Genomic DNA, 19,559 nt, shown 5'->3' with positions numbered 1-19,559 from the left:
TTTTGGACGCCATCTTGCTGGTCTTAGCTGGTGACTGACCAGCTAGGTTTTGCTGGTCCATGCTGGTTTAAACTGGTAGCTGGAATTTATGCTGGTCACAAGTTTATGCTGGTTTTAGCTGGTATTTTGATGGTTTTGCTGGTCACCATCTTATGCTGGTCACCAGTTTATGCTGGTTTTAGCTGGTGACCAGCTTATAGTTTGTTTTGGGTTTAGGCTTAGGTCTTGCTGGTGAATTTCAGCCAGGGTCCCATGGTATTAAAAAATCACACCTGTGTGAAGTGAGGGGCACTAATATATTAAATCTAAAGTGTGGGTCATGACCGAAAGAATAAGGTCGCGAATACAAGCAACGGGTGGCTGGCATCTCCCTTAGATTGAGATAGGGTGAGAAGTTCAGTCACACGAGTGAGACTCGGAGTAGAACCGCGTGCTCCTTCGCCTGGAAAGGAGTCAGCTGAGGTGGTTCGGGCATCTGGTTAGGATGCCTCTCGGGAGCCTATAGGGAGGTCCTCGACGCACGTCCCACTGGGAGGAGACCCCGGGGCAGACCAAGGCGCAGTTGGAGGAAATACATCGACTCACTGGAACGTCTCGGAATCCCCCAGGAGAAAGTCACTGATGTTGCTCTGGAGATGGAAATCTGGAGCACTCTGGTGGAGCTGTTGCCCCCGCGAACCAAACCAACTACGGATAAGCGGTTGAAGATGGATGGATGTTGATTAGGTAGATAGGTCGTAGGTACTATATTGCAAACAAATAAAGTAAGACCAAATCCAGGTTACAAGTTCTAATACACTGCATTTTATTCAAGCTGCACATTAAATGTAAATACACCAGCTTCAAATACTGTTTAACAAATAAAAAATAATGACAAAAATAAATGAGTAAAATGTGCTTACATAAAATAAAAAGTAGTAAACACTAACAAATAAGTATACATAAAGCAAATTATAAATAAAATAAATAATACATGAACAGAATGCGTCGGACCTTAAAATGCAAAAATAACTTAATTTCATCAAAGAGACACACACACCACCACAGAGCCTTCATTTAATCAAAGAGACACACTTCATTCACACACATGCACACACACACACACACACACACACACAAACATTTTTCTATTCATCAAATGGCCCTCACACTAATACAAAAAATATAAATATAAAAAGTACATACATTTTCCCACTTTTGCTATACTACAGCCTGAATGTGCCAATTTTTTGATGGGGACTGTGACGGCCCTGCCCCCTCTGCCTCACTGTAGGCTAGCCAGCAACCTCTGTGTTTGCAGAGTGGAGCAGGCCGTCAGCCCAATTAATGCTCACCTGAGGTGGGCGGAGCTTAGGGCACTATATAGGGAGCTCTCCTGGCTGAGCTCAGTCTCTCTCTGTCCTCCCTGCAAGCAGGACCTGTTACAGGTTGCCACCTGGCTCAAGGGCCTAACCGACCTTTTGTTTGAGTTATGTTTTGCACCAGCTAATACAACACGCACACACCACTCTCCATGCATCCACACACTGCACACATTACTGATGACTCATATCCTCACATCCCACACTTCATTATTTTGCTATTCTTTAATTATCTTATTATAATAAATATCATTACAAAACGTTTATGCTCTTGTGTGGACTCCCTGTTTTGCCATGCATCCCCTAGTGCATGACAAATGGGGGCTCGTCCTTACATAATTGATTAATTGATTTATTAATTGATTAATTTGTTTAAAGTTTTCAGGTTTTTTTGAAATTCGGTTGAGTTTGTCTTGGTTGGGAGTTTCACACTTGAGTTTGTTTGTTTTTTGGTTAGGAGCCGGACAGAGAGTGCATTTGGCCCCAGTTCTCAGAGTGCAGCATTACAACAGAGGTAAGTGTTGGGATGTGTTTGGCAGGTGTTAATTTTGTTTATGGTTGGAACAAATCCCTTAGCGGCTTCACTGTTAGGGTGTTGGCTGTTTGTTCTTTTCTTTGATTTACTCTTAGTAGAGTTTGGTCAGCGGCGGATCTTGGGGGTCACACTAGGTGGCTGGAGGGGAGAAATCCTCATGCCCGGGTGCCGACGGTAGGTTAAGATAGGTAAGTTAGTTAGGAATACTAGGTAATTTAGGGGGGGGTTTGTTCCATTTTGCTTAAAGTTACTGTACTGCACCTTGTAATTCACAGCCCCAACACTTAGATTTGTTGCTAATTTTTTTTTGTTTGTTTGTTGTAACCTGCCAACAGAGAAATGAGTTCAGCTATGGATAAGTTTATTAAGTCTCCTTCAGTGGAGTACCTTGATCATTGTTCGAAGGATCAGCTATTGTTTATTGCTAAACATTATGACATCACAGTGACAGAAAAGCTCAAGGCAGCAATGAAGGCCGGTCTAATCAGTGGTCTGGTAGACAAGGGCATTTTGCAGCCTGTTGAAGACAAGGAGGATGAGGTCAGTTCAGAGGTTGAGTTCAAATGGAGGAAAGAACTTTTGATGTTAAAACAACAACATTCCTTGGAAGTGGAAAAAATGAAACAACGAACTGAATTGGCCAAATTAGATTTGGAATGCAAAAAGCTAGAGTTGGTTGAACAGGGAAAGTTATCAGCAGATGCATTGAATAATGGTAATACTGAAAGGGGAGGAGGTGTCAAAGCTATGGACATTGGCAGTAGCCTGAGGCTCCTTCCCAGGTTTAATGAAAAGGACCCTGACACCTTCTTTCTCTTATTTGACAGAGTTTCAGAGGCACAAAATTGGACAGATGCAGATTGTGCTTTAATGGTGCAGTCGGTACTCACAGGGAAAGCACAAGAGGCATTTGCTGCGTTAACACATATGGACTCTAGGAGTTATGTAAAAGTTAAAGAGGCAGTGTTAAAAATATATGAGAGGGTGCCAGAGGCATACAGACAGCATTTCCGTACCTGGAGGAAATGTGATGGTCAGTCTCATGTGGAATTTGTGCGAGATCTAACTACACAGTTTTCTCGTTGGTGTTCATCATCTGAGGTTGATGATTTCGAACAACTGTTTAACCTGGTGGTCTTGGAGCAGTTCAAGAACACAGTGCCATCTAATGTTGCCACATACATCACAGAGAAGAAAGTAAAGTCTCCAGGTGAGGCAGCAGTCTTGGCTGATGAATACATGTTGATTCATAAAGACAATTTCAGTGACCAGAGTACACAAGGTTACAGGGATCCATTTTCTCATGTAACGGGCAGTTCTGAGTTTTACAGCCACAAGGCTGACCATGTGGTGAAACCGAGCAGGCAGGACAGCTCAGTTGAGGTATGTCACTACTGCAAAGGTAATGGACACTGGAAACTTCAATGTCCAGTTCTCAGATCTAAAGATTCGTCTTCCAGTTCACAGATAAGACCAGCTGCACTGGCCAATTCACTTAGGCCAGGTGCGTTACCTCAGCAGGGTTTGCGCTTGCAGCCACGGATGGATGGGTATCTACCATTCATTTCGGAGGGGTTCTTGGCGGTCAAAGGAAGTAACAAAAGAGTGCCAGTAAAGGTACTGCGAGACTGTGGTACACTTGATTCATTTGTGCGAGCCTCTATATTACCTTTTTCATCTGAAACAGACACAGGGGAGTCTATTTTAATTCAGGGAATGGGAATGGGTGTTTTTCCTGTTCCAGTGCATAAAATGTCTCTCGTTTCAGATTTGGTGAGTGGAGAGGTTCACATGGGGGTGCGGTCAGAGTTGCCGGTTGATGGTGTCGACATAATTCTCGGTAATGATCTCTGTGGAGAGCGAGTATGGGCAGATCAGGTACAGAATGTGATCACTCGAAAATGGCCCATGTCAGTTCAGAGAAACTGTTCATCAAACCGACAAAACAAACATGGCAAATCAAGGCGACGTGTGATAAAACAATGTTGCCCAAGTCAGACTGTAGTGAAAGCAGGAACGGTGAATCCTTCTCTTTGTACAGCCAGAGTGACTAGGTCCTCACCTAGAGTTACAGAGACGGGGGCAGTTCCAGGTCGGTTGAACATTTCTCAATACTTTACAAATCACAATACATCGACGTCCCTTCCAAAGTCAAATCAGAGACGGATGGGATGGGATTTGTCACACCCACAGTTTGGTCATGTTCCATATCAAAAGGTTTTGAAAATGTGATTGTAGATTGGTTTTGTGTTGTACTGTTGCTCACTCTGTGATTTTGTTTCCTTGTCACTATAGGATGTCCTGTCTCTGGTTCTCTTAATTCGCTCCTGGTATACAAGGTTGCTGAGGCTGGGGGCAGGATGGCATGGCAAAGTGGAGGAGGTAACAAGTATTAATAGTTGAGCGAACAGGGGCACATTTTCTTGTTTTGTTAAGCCTGGGTTATGGTTTGCAGATTGATATTGTAGTTCTCCAGTCCCACCTGTCCCAAGTGTCATTTCGCCAGAGCTAATTCGGGGCAGATGCGGAGGGCAGTGGGGCCACAGCTGGACTATTATATAGGAGAATGAGCATCCAGGGGCATTGTTATACAGTATTAGGTGGCTATTGGATTTGTTTAGTTTTGGATGATATTGGTTCTTGGTTGCTAATTTGTGTTTTGTTTTCCTTTTAGATAATGTGGTGGAACCTCATTTTTATGGAGGGGGGTGTGACGGCCCTGCCCCCTCTGCCTCACTGTAGGCTAGCCAGCAACCTCTGTGTTTGCAGAGTGGAGCAGGCCGTCAGCCCAATTAATGCTCACCTGAGGTGGGCGGAGCTTAGGGCACTATATAGGGAGCTCTCCTGGCTGAGCTCAGTCTCTCTCTGTCCTCCCTGCAAGCAGGACCTGTTACAGGTTGCCACCTGGCTCAAGGGCCTAACCGACCTTTTGTTTGAGTTATGTTTTGCACCAGCTAATACAACACGCACACACCACTCTCCATGCATCCACACACTGCACACATTACTGATGACTCATATCCTCACATCCCACACTTCATTATTTTGCTATTCTTTAATTATCTTATTATAATAAATATCATTACAAAACGTTTATGCTCTTGTGTGGACTCCCTGTTTTGCCATGCATCCCCTAGTGCATGACAGGGACCTACTTTTTTCTCAAAAATGGATACAAAATCGACTATAGCATCTGACTTCAAACAAAAAAATGTATTTTTATGATTGCTCTAAATATTTCTGACAGTTCAATAACCATTAATTACATTTTCATAAAATGTTAAGAAATAATCACAAAAAACATATGCGTGACAGGGTTGAGCCTAGGGTAACGGGGTTGAAGGTGGTAAACAGTACTGAAGAGACAAATAGCTTAACATGAATAGTCGTTTTAAAATCTCAAATTCAACAATAATTATTATATCATTATTAGGAACCATTTAAGAACAATAGACAATTTCATTGAACTGACTTTTATTAACACTGACAAGTTAAGAACACAAATAAAGACAACAATGAATATGTGTCTTCGTTCTGTCAAATACACTTACCAGAAGAATCGGTTAATCCCAGCACGATGCATACATTTTACTTGGACATGACTTTCTTCAGTGCCAAGAATGATGCCTGGATACAGGCCTCCATCATAGCGGATTATGCACCACTTCCCAATGACCTCTGCACTTTCCCACTGGATTTCCTTTTCTGGCTGTGGATTCTCTTCACTGGCTGGCTGTGGCTGCGTGTTCTCTTCACTGGCTGGGGCAGGCACAGTTACAGCAGTTACCATCTGGCCGAAACTAAAACGCTGGGTCTTGAAGCAGTTGCAGTTAAACTGCTTCTGTGTTGTGCAAAAGCAGCTGACATCACGATGTATAGCTGCAGTTCTCCTGGAGCCAGCGTAATCACCTGGTGGATTCTCATTGTGCCTGGCACTGCTGGTATTTTCTTTGACATTTTCTCCATTGCATCCTCAACATCCTCACCCTTCACAAAGAACAGTTTCACTGTTGTGTTTGCCTCAGTCAAGGCCTTATACAGCGCTTCTGCATCCGGGATATCACGGCCCTTCGCCACCATCATGTCAGCTGATCGTTTTAAGGCTCCCCCGACACCATCTGGTGCTCCTTTGCTGTGACCAGAGATGGGCAAAATACATTGAAAATGTATTTTGATACAAAATACAAATACTGGGTCAAAAAATTTATCTAAATACAAAATACATCTTCCATCCCCATCGAAATACAAATTACAAAATACAAAAAAGTATTTCAAATACGTATTTCAAATACATGTATTTCAAATACTGCCCATCTCTGATGGGCAAAATATATTGAAAATGTATTTTGATACAAAATACAAATACTGGGTCAAAAAATGTATTTAAATACAAAATACATCTCATTTCTTCCATCTCAGCGAAATACAAATTACAAAATACAAAAAAGTATTTCAAATACGTATTTCAAATACATGTATTTCAAATACATGTATTTCAAATACTGCCCATCTCTGGCTGTGACTAGCTTCGAAGAAATTCCAAGAGCCAGCCATGAACCCTCTTCTGTACAATTCTGTGCTGAAAAGGAAGAAGTTTCCCCGTTGTTTGTACCGAGTACAGGGGCCATCACTTAAAAAGTGCAGCACAGAAACATGTGGATGTGTGGCCTGAAGATAATCCAGCACTGGATTGAGGTGTTGCCATATTGCTGGAGGGCTTTTATGTCTGCAGGGGGAGATGGTGCTGGAGCACACAGGCTCTGGTTTTCCACCCACATACAACACCCATGTATGTAGAGTGGCCTGCTGGTGTGAAGCCCCAAGGTGCACTGCTTGAATCTGGGAGCTATATTTGCAGCTGTAATTTTCCGAAAAGTCGATGTGTATCAAGGCCTCATCCACTGACATCTTCTTCTTCAATTCACGGCAGAAGCCATACTGCTGCTTGATGTTGAAGGAAGGTGTGGAACAACTCAGTGAGGTCCTCCTGTGTGCTTTCCACAGACTTCTTGATGGTGACCTTTACAGTTTACCTCTTTTCTCCCTCATTCTTCTTATCCATCTCCTTATCTTCTGTGACCCACTGAGTGAAAGACACTTTTGCTGTACCGTCATATGTACTGGAGATTGGCACACACTTGTCCTTGCAGTCCACACACTCGTCATACATGCAGTTCTTGTTGGATTGGTTGGTTGTTGGTTGTGATGTTGCTCTCTCTTTGCAGGATCAGCTTTTAGCCGGGCACGGTACTCCCTCTGCCTTTCTGCAGCTGTTTTTGGTGCCATCTTGGACTCATAGATGTCTGTAAATATTTATAGCATAATTAAATCAAATATACTTTGAGAAGATTTATATAGGCAGAAACTTTGAGATATATATTGAGAATAGAAATCCTTTCCAATTCTTATACACTATTTATGTATGACTGTAAAGAAATAACAGCAAACCCACCTTTAGCATAGACATTATCAAGTATATACTATGCATGTAGTACAAGGATGTTGATGGAATATTATAATTCATTTAAATAATATGATAACTTCACAACCAGTGTTAAAAACACAACACCGTCACAATCCCTCAACCCCGTTATGATGAAAATCATAACGGGGTTGAGTGTGACGGAGTTGTGATTTTTCACTCAGAATGGCCACTACTCTACTTGTGGTGATTCAGAGGAGACCACTTGGTATGCATGATATTAAGAAATCAGATATATTGATGAAATAACAAAGATAATTTTCACAAATAATTGTTTTCTATCTTTATTTCATGTAACGGAGTTGAGCTGGTTATGCTTTACGACCACGCTTTACTATAAAACATTGTAAAAGAATGTGGGAAGTTACCTGTCTCTGTACCATGCATAGAGTTATATATCTATAGAGAAGACACCCGAGTTCTCCTCCCATCCACTTGCATTAAGTTGCTCAAAAGCGCATGAGGCGGATTCACTCCTCCTTCCTGGTAGGAACAGAGTGCATTCTGGGACGGATTGGCCCCAAACACATTAACGCGCTGCCGTTGACTATCATTGTGCCGTTTGTGCGCGTTCACGTATGAAACATTCGTTCACGTGTCATGGCCCCAATCACATGAACGTGCGCAATGATAGTCAACGGAGCAGCGCTGGCTCGAGCTGCACTACCAAATCCGGCCACTATGTCCATTTCGCCTCAGGGTTTCCTCTGGGTGCCTTCTCTAGAAATATATACTCTAAGGTACCATGTTGTTCAGAAGACTTGTAGATGTCACTTCCTGGTTGGTGATGTCACTAAAGGGCCAGTCCAAACATTTTATGGAGGGGGGAATGACTTGTGTAACGGGGTTGAGTGTGACTGGGGGACAGAGCTTTTTAATGCTATTTTAATTATTAATAATCTATTTATTGAAAAAATAAACATGGCCAGCAATAAAGCACAGATAGATGTATATGTGAATGGCATAATTTATAGATTTTTGTACATTTTTAATAGTCATATCTCAAGTCCACTTTCATCGAAGGCCATTGGGGACATGAAAAAAAAATGGACAAAATAGGGGGTGTCTACTGAAAGAAAGCAAGATAATTTCTGATTTGAAAATATAATCCACATAATTGTTACACAATATTAAAAGGGAACATTTCAATTGATGATAAGCTTTTAAAAATAGATTTTGGTGACTCAATCGATAAAATACAGCTGAAAAGGTCAGAGGGACTTGTAGCATATACTTAGTGAACTAGGAATATGTTTGGACCAGTACTGCTGTCAGAAGTAGGCATATGGTAGAAAGGAATTGCATTGAAAAAACATAAAGAACCAAGAGACTGAAAATTATGCTTAATGATATTATTATTGGAAAAACAAAAGTAAAATAAACAACAACAATGAATTCAGATATCAAACAACATAAATCAACCCAAAAGTATAAAGTCATGGTTTGTCCAAGGTCCAATGTTCAATGTCATTCAAGTCAGGGGGGAATGTGAGGGAGTTTTTAGAGTGTATGCAGCAGTTAGGGAGGGGAAGTGTGTGTGTGAGTGAAGCAGTGATATCCTACCGTCCAGGTAGGACAGAAACAGGGGATCGCTCTGGGACTAGCTCGCCATTGTGTTCAGGATCATCATCATGGGGTTGCATGAACTAAGGGGAAAAAACCTGGCCAAACCTGGCCAAATTAAATATATTATCAAAATAATAATTAAAGTAGCTGATCTACAACAGCAAACAGCATAAACCAGCATTTACAAATGTCAAATCATCTTTTCAATTCAAAATGAAAATAAACAAAACAAAACAAAACACTTCAAACATTTCAAACAAACTCACCAATTCAGTTCAAGTGCAAAAGCTCATCCAGCTCATCAGTTCAGTTCTTTCTCATCAGTTCAGTATTTGGAGTCTAAAATCAATCATCAGTGTCAGTGTTAATATCATGTATTGTAAGGAAGGGAAAATGGTAAAATGTTTGCAGAAGAATAAGGATACAGACCTGCCACAGCCAGTGATGTGCACCTCACTGACTGAGACAAAATGGCTGTGCTTTATACTAGGGTGTGGTGATTACTAGGGTGTGATGATTGCTGATTGAAACTGGTGTTACTGAGTGAGTGAGTGAGTGAGTGAGTGATCGGTGTGATGAGCTGTGAACTGATGCAGATGGTACATGTGACCATAGAAATGCATGCATACTGATGCATACAAACAGATACAAATACAGACATACAATTATAAACCTGGGTTACACTGCAAAAAGTTACAGAGCCTTCATTTCATCAAAGACACACACACACACACACACACACACCCTTCATTTCATCACACACACACACACACACACACACACACACACACACACACACACACACACACACACACACACACACACACACACACACACACACACACACACACACACACACACACACACACACACACACACACACACACACACACAACATATGTATATGTAAGTCATATGTAAGTGAAACAACATATAGTATAATTGTCAACAACACACTTGACTGTTTTTGACACTTTGACAGTCTTTCAGGATTTCTAAAACAAAATGTACACTCCAGAATTAGAAGAGGCCCAGTCCAGTGGCAAAGTCCTTGCTTTTTAGCTGACTCTCTTCAAGTGGCCATCCAGACATAGAGAGAGAACACTGACTCCTACATACATGCTACTCATAGATGGAGTTGTACACTCTTTTTACTGTGACAGGAAGTTTGCCTGCATCCTTCAATTTCAGAACAACACACTCCAAAAAGGTCAGTGTCTTTTTCAGTTCTTTTAGGGTACTGGATTCTGAACAAAAAATATATGCACAGTATAGGAGTCCCAGTGCCATTGAGATGTCCACACTCTCCTCTCGACAGCATGATGTGGTCATATTTCTTGGGGTGACCCTCCCTGCAGCCTTTCAGCATCATCTTTGGTGTCGACATGTCAGTGCTGGTCTGAGCTTGGCCCTGGGGAGAGGAAATACCATTAACCATCAGACAAACACACACCCTCTGGCTAGTCTCCTGCAGAGCCACTGTGTCAAAAACAGAAACAACCATATGATAATATAAAAACTAATGCAATAATACAATGTGCTTCAATTACATAGTGCTTCTCACACTAGTGAACGGTTCATGGCTCACCTCAACTTCAAACAGCAACTCTAGTTTCTCGTTGAATAGTGCAGGCAAGAGCAGAATTGCTGCTTCCGATTGGAGGCCTTAATAAAAAAAATACAATAATTTATTATAATAATGTTATTTTCATAATCCTTTAAAATCACGAGAACAAATGTCAGTCAAGTAGTGAGTGAGTGAGTGAGTGAGTGAGTGAGTGAGTGAGTGATTCAGGGTGCTACTGCCATCAAAAAAAAGGGGGAAAAGTGCCCCTATTCTGACACTCACTGAAAATAGCAGATCTACAAGCTCACAACGTGTCACACTGCAACACATTGTGAGCTTATCATTTTGATTGATTATTGTTGGTCGAGAGAATTGGTGTAGAATGTGGAAAAAGAGCAAACCAGGCATAGAGCTGAGCTGACCCCAGTCTACCAAGTATTAGTTTACCAAGTATAGCGCTCAGTTTCAGTGGTTAACAGTGACACATAATAGAATTGTACCGATGCAGGTAACAACATGAACAAATAAAAACTTACATAGCCAGACCCAATGCTTTCCCTGAGGAATGGGTAGTCCAGGTTTAGGGTTGACATAAGTTCCACATACTGAAAACGAGTTGGGAACCTAAAAAGGAAAATCAAACAGTAGTAGTGTTGATATTAGCCATAATAATTAGACACTGACAATTGACACATTTCCAGACAACGTCACATACAAGTTAAGAACCTGTATGTGCGAGCAGGTCGTGGTCAAAAGAAACCGATCGCTCATTAGATGCAATGTAAAAGTGGTCACAGCACTGACGTGTAAAAATGCATCCCATCAAACTTTCAGATGCTGTTTTTCTCCCAGTGTGGAAGAAGAAGATTTAGGGTGGATGTTCACTGCGATCCCTTGCTCTTGAAATATATCTTGTTTTATGTTGTTAAGTATACAGTAGAGTACATGAATGGACCCCTACAATGACTGGTCAGTTATGATGATGTAACCTTTTCTCCCTCAAATGAAAATAAACTCTCCTCACTATTTGCAATAGCAAATACTGGTAGATAAGTAGAGCAACTAACTTAACATTATATTACTCATGTTGGCTATTCAACATAATATCTGGTCGCAAGCCCAATTTTGCACCAGTGATTCCCATAGGAGATTTGTGGTATTAATTCAAAATGAATCAGGACATTTGACAAACGCACAGGTTATTGTGAATGCAATTGGCTTGCAATGCAATGGTGTGAGCTTGAAGATTGTCCATTTTCGAATAGCCAAAGTATAACATAGTGGTCTAACAGATTCTTTGCTATTTTACCTGTACCCCGGCCCAGGCCCCACGTTGAGAACCATTGTAGCCTACTATAGTCTACTTGACAGCCCATAGAGCCCCATTGTGAACCCGGACAATCCATGTTGAGTACACCAAGGTTTTATGTTAGAAATGTTGAGTATGGGTCCCCAGCATGGAGAAACTGCTGGATGCTAACTTGCATATGTTGAGCAATTTTCATAATATATAGAAGGCAAAAAAAATGTCATCATGCTTTATGTAGCACTTGCCCAAATGTGCTGATGGCTATGGCCGTTTTTAGCCCAAGGTGTGTATTGTGTGCACACCTAATGATTGGGAATGGATTCAGAATCATGAAAACCCTTAAAGCATGATGAAATTTAGATTTTGTTTCCCTTATAGGTTGTTAATGGTATGGTGACATATTATGCCAATTATGAAAATTGCTCACCCCGGAAAGTTCAGACAACTCACCCGCTGTCTCAGAAAGTGAAGACAACTCACCGGGGTGAGATGTCCGGTATTCGACTGTAGCAGCGGCAACGTGCCTTCTGTGGCTGTCGATGGAAAGTGTTGTACTGGCAGTGTCCTGGTCAACTACAATTATTTTGTGCCAATGCTTGTAATGATTCAGCATCATGAAAACCCCCTAGTTTGACCAGCCACATGCTACTTTTCTGCAGTAGTTCTGTTTAATTATCTATATTAACTGTAAAAGCCACACATGTTGGAAGAAGTGCTTACATACCTTTTCACTCAACTACCAGTCAGTAGTTGTTCAATATGTCTAATTAAAAAGGAGAGAATATGTGCATGCTGAAACTATTCCTATTAAAGCACACTTCATAATGTTCAATATCGAAGTGTTATAGGGACAAAGAACAATGGATCCAAATGGACTCTTACAGGTCCATTTGGTTCCATTTGTACACTATTAAAGTGAAAATTGCAGTCCCAGAAATAAAAAGTGCCGACATGTTAAAGCCGGTTCGGGCCTAAAACTCTACCTCTTCCTCAAGGTATGACACATCCCAGCAGTCAGGAGGAAAGGGTGGATGTGGAGGAAGGAGCCGCAGAATATGCCTACCTGGTGCCAGGTGTGTACAGATGCGTCCTGAGGGTTAAAGGTCAGAGTGATAACATTTGTATGTATAAGAATAATAGAAACAAAACTATATATCCACAGAGCTTAAAACATTAAAAGTGGGATAAAAAAACAAAGATTATCATTGTGAAATAATAATTTTAATATTTTTGTCAGGTTATTGTTTAACTCTGTAAGCTGATTATCCATGTGGTTATCTTTTCCCCCTACCTAAAGGAACGCTTGGAGGCAGCTGGCACATTACAGCAATGCGAATGTCTGCCTTAGACATGTGAGTCAGTGTAACGGACCCCGAGAAGGCTGAACTTTATTTTGAAGGGTATGGCCGGAAGCGCCACCAGCTCCTTCCAGCGGTCACTAGAGAGGGCTATTTAAATCCAGTTTAGCATGTGCAGGGGAGGAATTGTTTGGCATGGACGGACGGCATGGGGAATCGCATGACAAACTAGAAATGTTTGGTGCGATCCCCATGGACAGGTAACTTTCAGAGAACACAAGAATGGACCTTGAGAGATCATATCATATCTCAATGATTTAGCGCCTAGCTGGAAGGGGGAAAAAGGTATTTTGTTTGGATGTCTACTCTGTTCTGTTTGTCTATAGGCTACTGTTGTTGAATTACCTAGAAGTTTATTATAAATGTTATTGAGTTTTATGGTCTTGATCTATTGTGTAATGTGTTATGTTGGGCTGGTGGTTTATGATTCTGGATGCTTTGTGTAGATTATTATAAATGTAGGCTGTGTAGTGTATACATGGAAGATGTGCAATGCCAATGCATAAATATGATTTACTTTAATATATGAAACTGCTTATGATGTACTGATATGTGACGTTATTGATGCGATGTTTATTGATCTTTGATGTATGTATATGTTTTTCTTTCAGTTTTCACGGTGACAGTTTACAATAAAATGGTAAAATTCATCAGTCGATCTCCAACTCCTTATTGCCAGCTGGGTCCGCTACAGTCAGGGAAGCAGAGGTCACAACCATGTCCGTAAACGGACAAAATGTGTCTGTGGCAAAGACTTGGTGTGTAAAGCAGAAAATCTAAATATTTGCCACAGACCATTATAATGTTCTTACTTTGATCGTTACACCCCCTTAACTCTGAGAGTGTTCAAATGGAATCCCATTTGGTTCCATTTGAGAACTCTCAGAGTTACAGACCAGTTTATTCAGGGCTATATATTTCTATATATTTGTGTTTCTGGTAATATTATTTTCCACTCATTTTGGGGGGAGGGGGGGAAGGGGGGGGGGGGGCTCATTCCGCTCATTCTCAAGTCAGCTCCGAGGCTGAGTTATCAGGGATCAAAGCTTGCGTGTGTACTGTACGTATTTAGAATGCTCTAGTCTTCATGCTGAATCAATGGATATAGTCCCAAACTTCAAATAAAATATGTACGTGCCCAACTCTCCTTATAGGCTACTGTTGTTATGGAGACTTGTCCTACCTTAATTTTCAAGTCGCCTGGCTCGGAGACGGTGTAGTTCAGACGCACATTCCATTATTGTTTGCAATCACACAGCGTTGTTCACAAAAACAAACTCCAAAACGATCGCTGTGTGTGTGTGTGTGTGTGTGTGTGTGTGTGTGTGTGTGTGTGTGTGTGTGTGTGTGTGTGTGTGTGTGTGTGTGTGTGTGTGTGTGTGTGTGTGTGTGTGTGTGTGTGTGTGTGTGTGTGTGTGTGTGTGTGTGTGTGTGTGTGTGTGAGAATCAGTGTAAGTGCAAGAGTTCGGCTGACGCAAACAAAACTATTCTTCTCCCATTTCTTCTTTGTATTGTGTCTTGTTTATAATTATGTGGTCAAAAAACTGTTTGCTGCCGTCCTCACTCACGCGTGTGCGTGTCCAAACATTTTTCCCCCCTGTCACACCCTCTCTCTCTTCCTTATCAAGAGGTTCCGTGAGCTGTGGGCCTGTGGCAACTATTTCATAGCCCAAACAGCGGGGGGCAGCAACGAGTGTCCAAGCAAATCAATAAATAAGATAGAAATAACTAACTAAATTGGCTCTAACAACTGTATACCATATATATATACTGTATCCATCCCTCCCTCCTAAAAACTATAAGCCACCATGATAAACTATGACTTGACAAAATCATCCTGGAGAAACAAGTAGAGAAGCGATCCAGTGTATTGTGTACTCTTTGGCCTGCAGAGTGCAGTACACCAACCTCCAGTTCTAGGCTAAACAGAAGGCGGGGGACTTTTTTTTATTAACAACTCTTAAGGTATATTAGCCTAAAGGACAGTTCAATGTTGAAAATGAGTGCTATTCCTCTTTTAATACAATCTCACCTAGACACAGGATCGGACAAACATTTTGAATTTCACATAGCAGCATGTACTTGATATTGGTTTGATTAATTAATCTATTTTATGAATGCTTTCACCCCTACAGGTGTGTCATGTGTGGATATCCTTCGGGAATGAAGATGACCACAACAAAGGAAGGCCCCACAAGAAGAAGCTCAAGAACCCTGCTTAGTTGTCAGTTGTGCTCTGCTCTTTTTTGTTGTTGTTATTGTCAGTGTGTTTTATTGGAGTTCTGTGACAGGCATGCCCAAATATGGTGTGTTGTAAGGTCAGAACAGGCCAGCTCCATATATAGACTCTGTCCGGAGCCCAGGCCTTTTTGGAACGCGTGTGTCGAAGTCGGTGGGGCGAACGAACGGTATTCAAGTTATGTGGATTACACACGTACACACAGGGCTCTGTTTACATTTTATTGTAATGGTGTGGTGTTTTATTGGAGTTCTGTGTCAGGCATGCCCAAATATGGAGTGTTGTCAGGTCAGAACAGGCCAGCTCTATATAGGGGCCTTGTCCGACCGACTCGACACTGAACCCCCTGCATGCGGTGGGGTGGAAAGTGTGTCGAAATTGTGGATGAAGTTACGTGGATTGCACACGTACACACAGAGACTTGGCATTTATAGTTGTGGATTGTGTTTTATTATGGTGTACATTGTTGACTTGTATTTTTTTGTAAATATATTTTGTACCCTCACATTTGTTGCCTCTCCTTTCTGCCGAACATTAATTTGATGAAACTGTACAACTCCATCTCTAGGATTGAAAGAGAATGCATATCAGACTGAGCAACATTTTTCCAACCACCTATACTGTTGCCTCATTTGTTTGTGTGTGTGTGTGTGTGTGTGTGTGTGTGTGTGTGTGTGTGTGTGTGTGTGTGTGTGTGTGTGTGTGTGTGTGTGTGTGTGTGTGTGTGTGTGTGTGTGTGTGTGTGTGTGTGCGTGTGTGCGTGTGCGTGTGTGTGTGTGTGTGTGTGTGTTTTCTCCTTTTTGGTCTCTGCATAATTGCAATAAACTATCTAGTCATCTAAAGGCTAAAACTCCTTAAGGGCAAGGCTGAGCTTGGTACATCTCAGTGGACTGAATGATTGTGACAACATTGATAGAATAATATGTCATCCTGAGAGAGCGTACTGTACCGGTTACAATTCAGCTGGCCGGCTACTGTGAGTGAGCAGGTTTATGCTCCTAGACCAGGGGTAGGCAACCTGTGGCTCTAGAGCCACTGTTACGACTCACCGAGTCATAGGACGGTTATTGTAATAAGGCAAGGTGGTAAAATGCCCAAAGTTCTTTATTATTCTCTGTGGCATACAAATTATATAGGAACAATATATATATTTACAGGTATGTATTCAATATGAATTACTATACATTTTCAAACATAAATGACACACGGAGAAACTAAGGGAAATAATCAAAAGCATACTAAAACTAACCTCTTGAGTTTTAGACACTAACCTAAAAAACGAAAATAAAGTGACAAGTTGTCACTTTATTTTCGTTTTTTAGGTTAGTGTCTAAAATGCCCAAAGTTCTTTATTATTCTCTGTGGCATACAAATTATATAGGAACAATATATATATTTACAACCTCTTGAGTTTTAGACACTAACCTAACAAACGAAAATAAAGTGACAACAGTGCCCTACTATTGCCTACTCCGTCTCTAATCTAATCTATCAAACTGTACAAAAAGCAGGCTTCCGTGGCCCAGTGCTCAGAATGTAGAAATAGTACAGGTGATAACATTATAACGGGTTACACAATACACTCATCGCGCACAGCAACTCTTGCTATACGGAGGTGTCCATAATATTACTCCGTGCATTCTCTCGCTGCACGGAGGGCGCGCTGCCTCTAGCCTGCTGCCCTGCTCCACTCTGGAGTGACTGTTTGGACAGCGGCCGTGAGTGAAGGCTGCAGGACGGCTTTATGCCGTCAGGTGGGCGCAGGTGTGCGCACCACGCAGGCAAAGAAATACCTATAGGCCTGAGGCCGTAACAGCCACATGTGGCTCTTACAGGTCCTCTCCCGTGGCTCCCAGTTGCTACGGCAAAGAAGTATGAAAAGGAATAAGAGGTTTTATTTTTCTTCTTTTTTACATTTAATCATAATTTATTATTGAATTTGTAGTAGGCATAAAGTTATTCTTTAATTTTGATATTGCAAAACAATGTTGCCTATACACCGGTGTGGGGTTCACTCACGATGAGCAGTGGCACCGCAACATTTTGTTCAGTTCCATCCATTTCATTGTTTGATATACATTTCCATCAATGTTGCATTAAGTTCCAAGTTTCAAGTTTTATGAACACAAAGGCAGGGCAATATAATTATAGCCTACAAACTCTTTATGTTTCCAATCCATTGCAAGATATGATTTAATCATTGCATTTCAGAGGGGCGGCGTTTAGCGCACTTTTTAAATCATGCAGTTGAAGAATAATTAAATTGAATAAATTAATGTCTCTCAATGCGCACCAAATGTCACTTTTTTGCGCTCCTAAATGAACTTCAAGTCCTCCTTTAACCAATCCCTTCACGTTTTCCAGTGTCAGCTTATAGTTTCTTCGTTATGATTTTTTTTAAAGTTTGTATTATTTACCGCTTTGTACCGCACCACCATCTTGTCCTTTGTTCTCTCAGCCACGCTGTCCGCCGTTCAAACATTTGCTCCTCTTCAGCAATCCTTTCCTTTCCAATGGAAAACTCCAAAGCGAGTCTTTTGACTAATGTAGTACTAGTGACCACTTTTGTTAAAAACACTTTTCTCCCTTTGTGTGAGCCACTTCATGGGCAGACTGATTACTATACTAAAGACGCTTGCTTGTTGTTGTTGTTTGAATAAAATAGAATGTCCATTCCAGGTTGGTTTCGGTGTTAAATCAAAGTTGTTTATTTATCTTCCTTTACGGGGATGCAAAAAACGGGAAACTTAAACTTGTAAACAAATAAAGTAACACAGGGATCCAGTCTGTCACGCTATTGTGACACACAGTTCCTTATAAGGTATCCTGCAGTGGGCAGAGAGCAGACGTCATTATTTTACAGAACACCACCACCAGAGGGCAAATAAATAAATAAATAATATAATCAACAATATATTATTATATACCCTCTTCTATCTTGAATCGTTTTGCCAGCATTCTTGTGAGAGCAACAAAGGGTTGTGTAGTTGTCTGTTGGTTTGTATCATTTATGTTGTTCTGTAAAAGTGGTGGTATTAAGGGCTTGTTTGGTTGTGTGCGTCGACGGAGCGGAGTTTCTGCTATCTGCGCACGGGTTGTGGTGGGCCGTCTGGGCCAAATTTGTGCGAAAATGACCGGGCCGAATTTTTGTCCCAGTCCAGCCCTGCATATAGGGTGATTTTCAGTTTATTGGAAACATGAACTGAACTTGAGGATGTACAGATCACAGAAATGCTGTAAACATGTTAGGATATTCTGCTGTGGGGCAGCAGAGGGTTTGGCATACTGGTATACATAATATCATAAACACAGATAAACCAGATATGAATTGTGAGAACCATTTAATATTTAACAAGGCTATTTTCATAACAAGAAAACACATCAATGTATTTTTAGCCTGTAGATAAAGTGATGGTGATCGTTGCTGTGGGGCAACCATCCATATTTCAACTTTTTTGACATTTTATATTTTAACTTTTGTCATATACGGTATCATGTTACATGGTGTTGTGACACAAAAGTAGAAGAAATAGGGAATCTACAAGCTCTACTTACCCGGTCACAGTTAAAATATAACAATTTTGGGAGGTCCCCAGTTCAAATATGTTTTTATTTATTTATTTATAAATAAATAGAGTTGGGGGGTCGGTTACCATTTCAAATATGATTATTGAGGAGTCCGCAGACTTGAAAACAACAGTTTCGAAACATTGATGATAACAAATATAATCAAAAATATATATCAAACCCATCACCATCTGAAAGGCACTTTGCTGCGAGCATATTGTGACAGTTCTTCCTGAATACATGTAATATGACAAATAAACCAACAAAAATAACAATCACTTGAAATAAAACTATAATATCAATAAAACAGTGCAATAATATTCCTTTATGCTGCAGTGACAGTTACAGTAGAGAAATGGCTTATAGCGCCACCATGGGGCCGATTTGAAAATTGTGGCTGAATTGCAGGTTCAAATAAAAATTTGTGGATGGGGATCAGCTGAATTTTCTCAGTCACTTTCACAACCAGCCCGCGTGCTCCGTCAGGGTCCTAGCAGATCACCTTACACCTGTTAGACACAGGGTTATCAGTGTCGTACTAGGTCAACAGGAACACACCCAAACAACTGAGCTGG

At 41.1% G+C, this 19,559-nt stretch overlaps 1 long non-coding RNA gene across 1 annotated transcript in view; it reads left to right on the top strand.

Moving 5' to 3' along the window:
* LOC310853603 overlaps positions 1–19,152 on the top strand; it is a 762,466-nt gene extending 743,314 nt beyond the window's left edge. Inside the window, exon 3 of the long non-coding RNA XR_014568817.1 lies at positions 19,118–19,152. This is a non-coding gene — a long non-coding RNA (uncharacterized lncRNA). The remainder of the gene's footprint in view (positions 1–19,117) is intronic.
* Positions 19,153–19,559: the final 407 nt, after the last annotated feature.

This window comes from Protomyctophum parallelum (genome assembly GCF_964188405.1).
Source record: "Protomyctophum parallelum genome assembly, chromosome: 22".
Lineage (NCBI taxonomy): Eukaryota > Metazoa > Chordata > Actinopteri > Myctophiformes > Myctophidae > Protomyctophum > Protomyctophum parallelum.
This window is presented reverse-complemented; position numbering and strand designations above follow the sequence as displayed.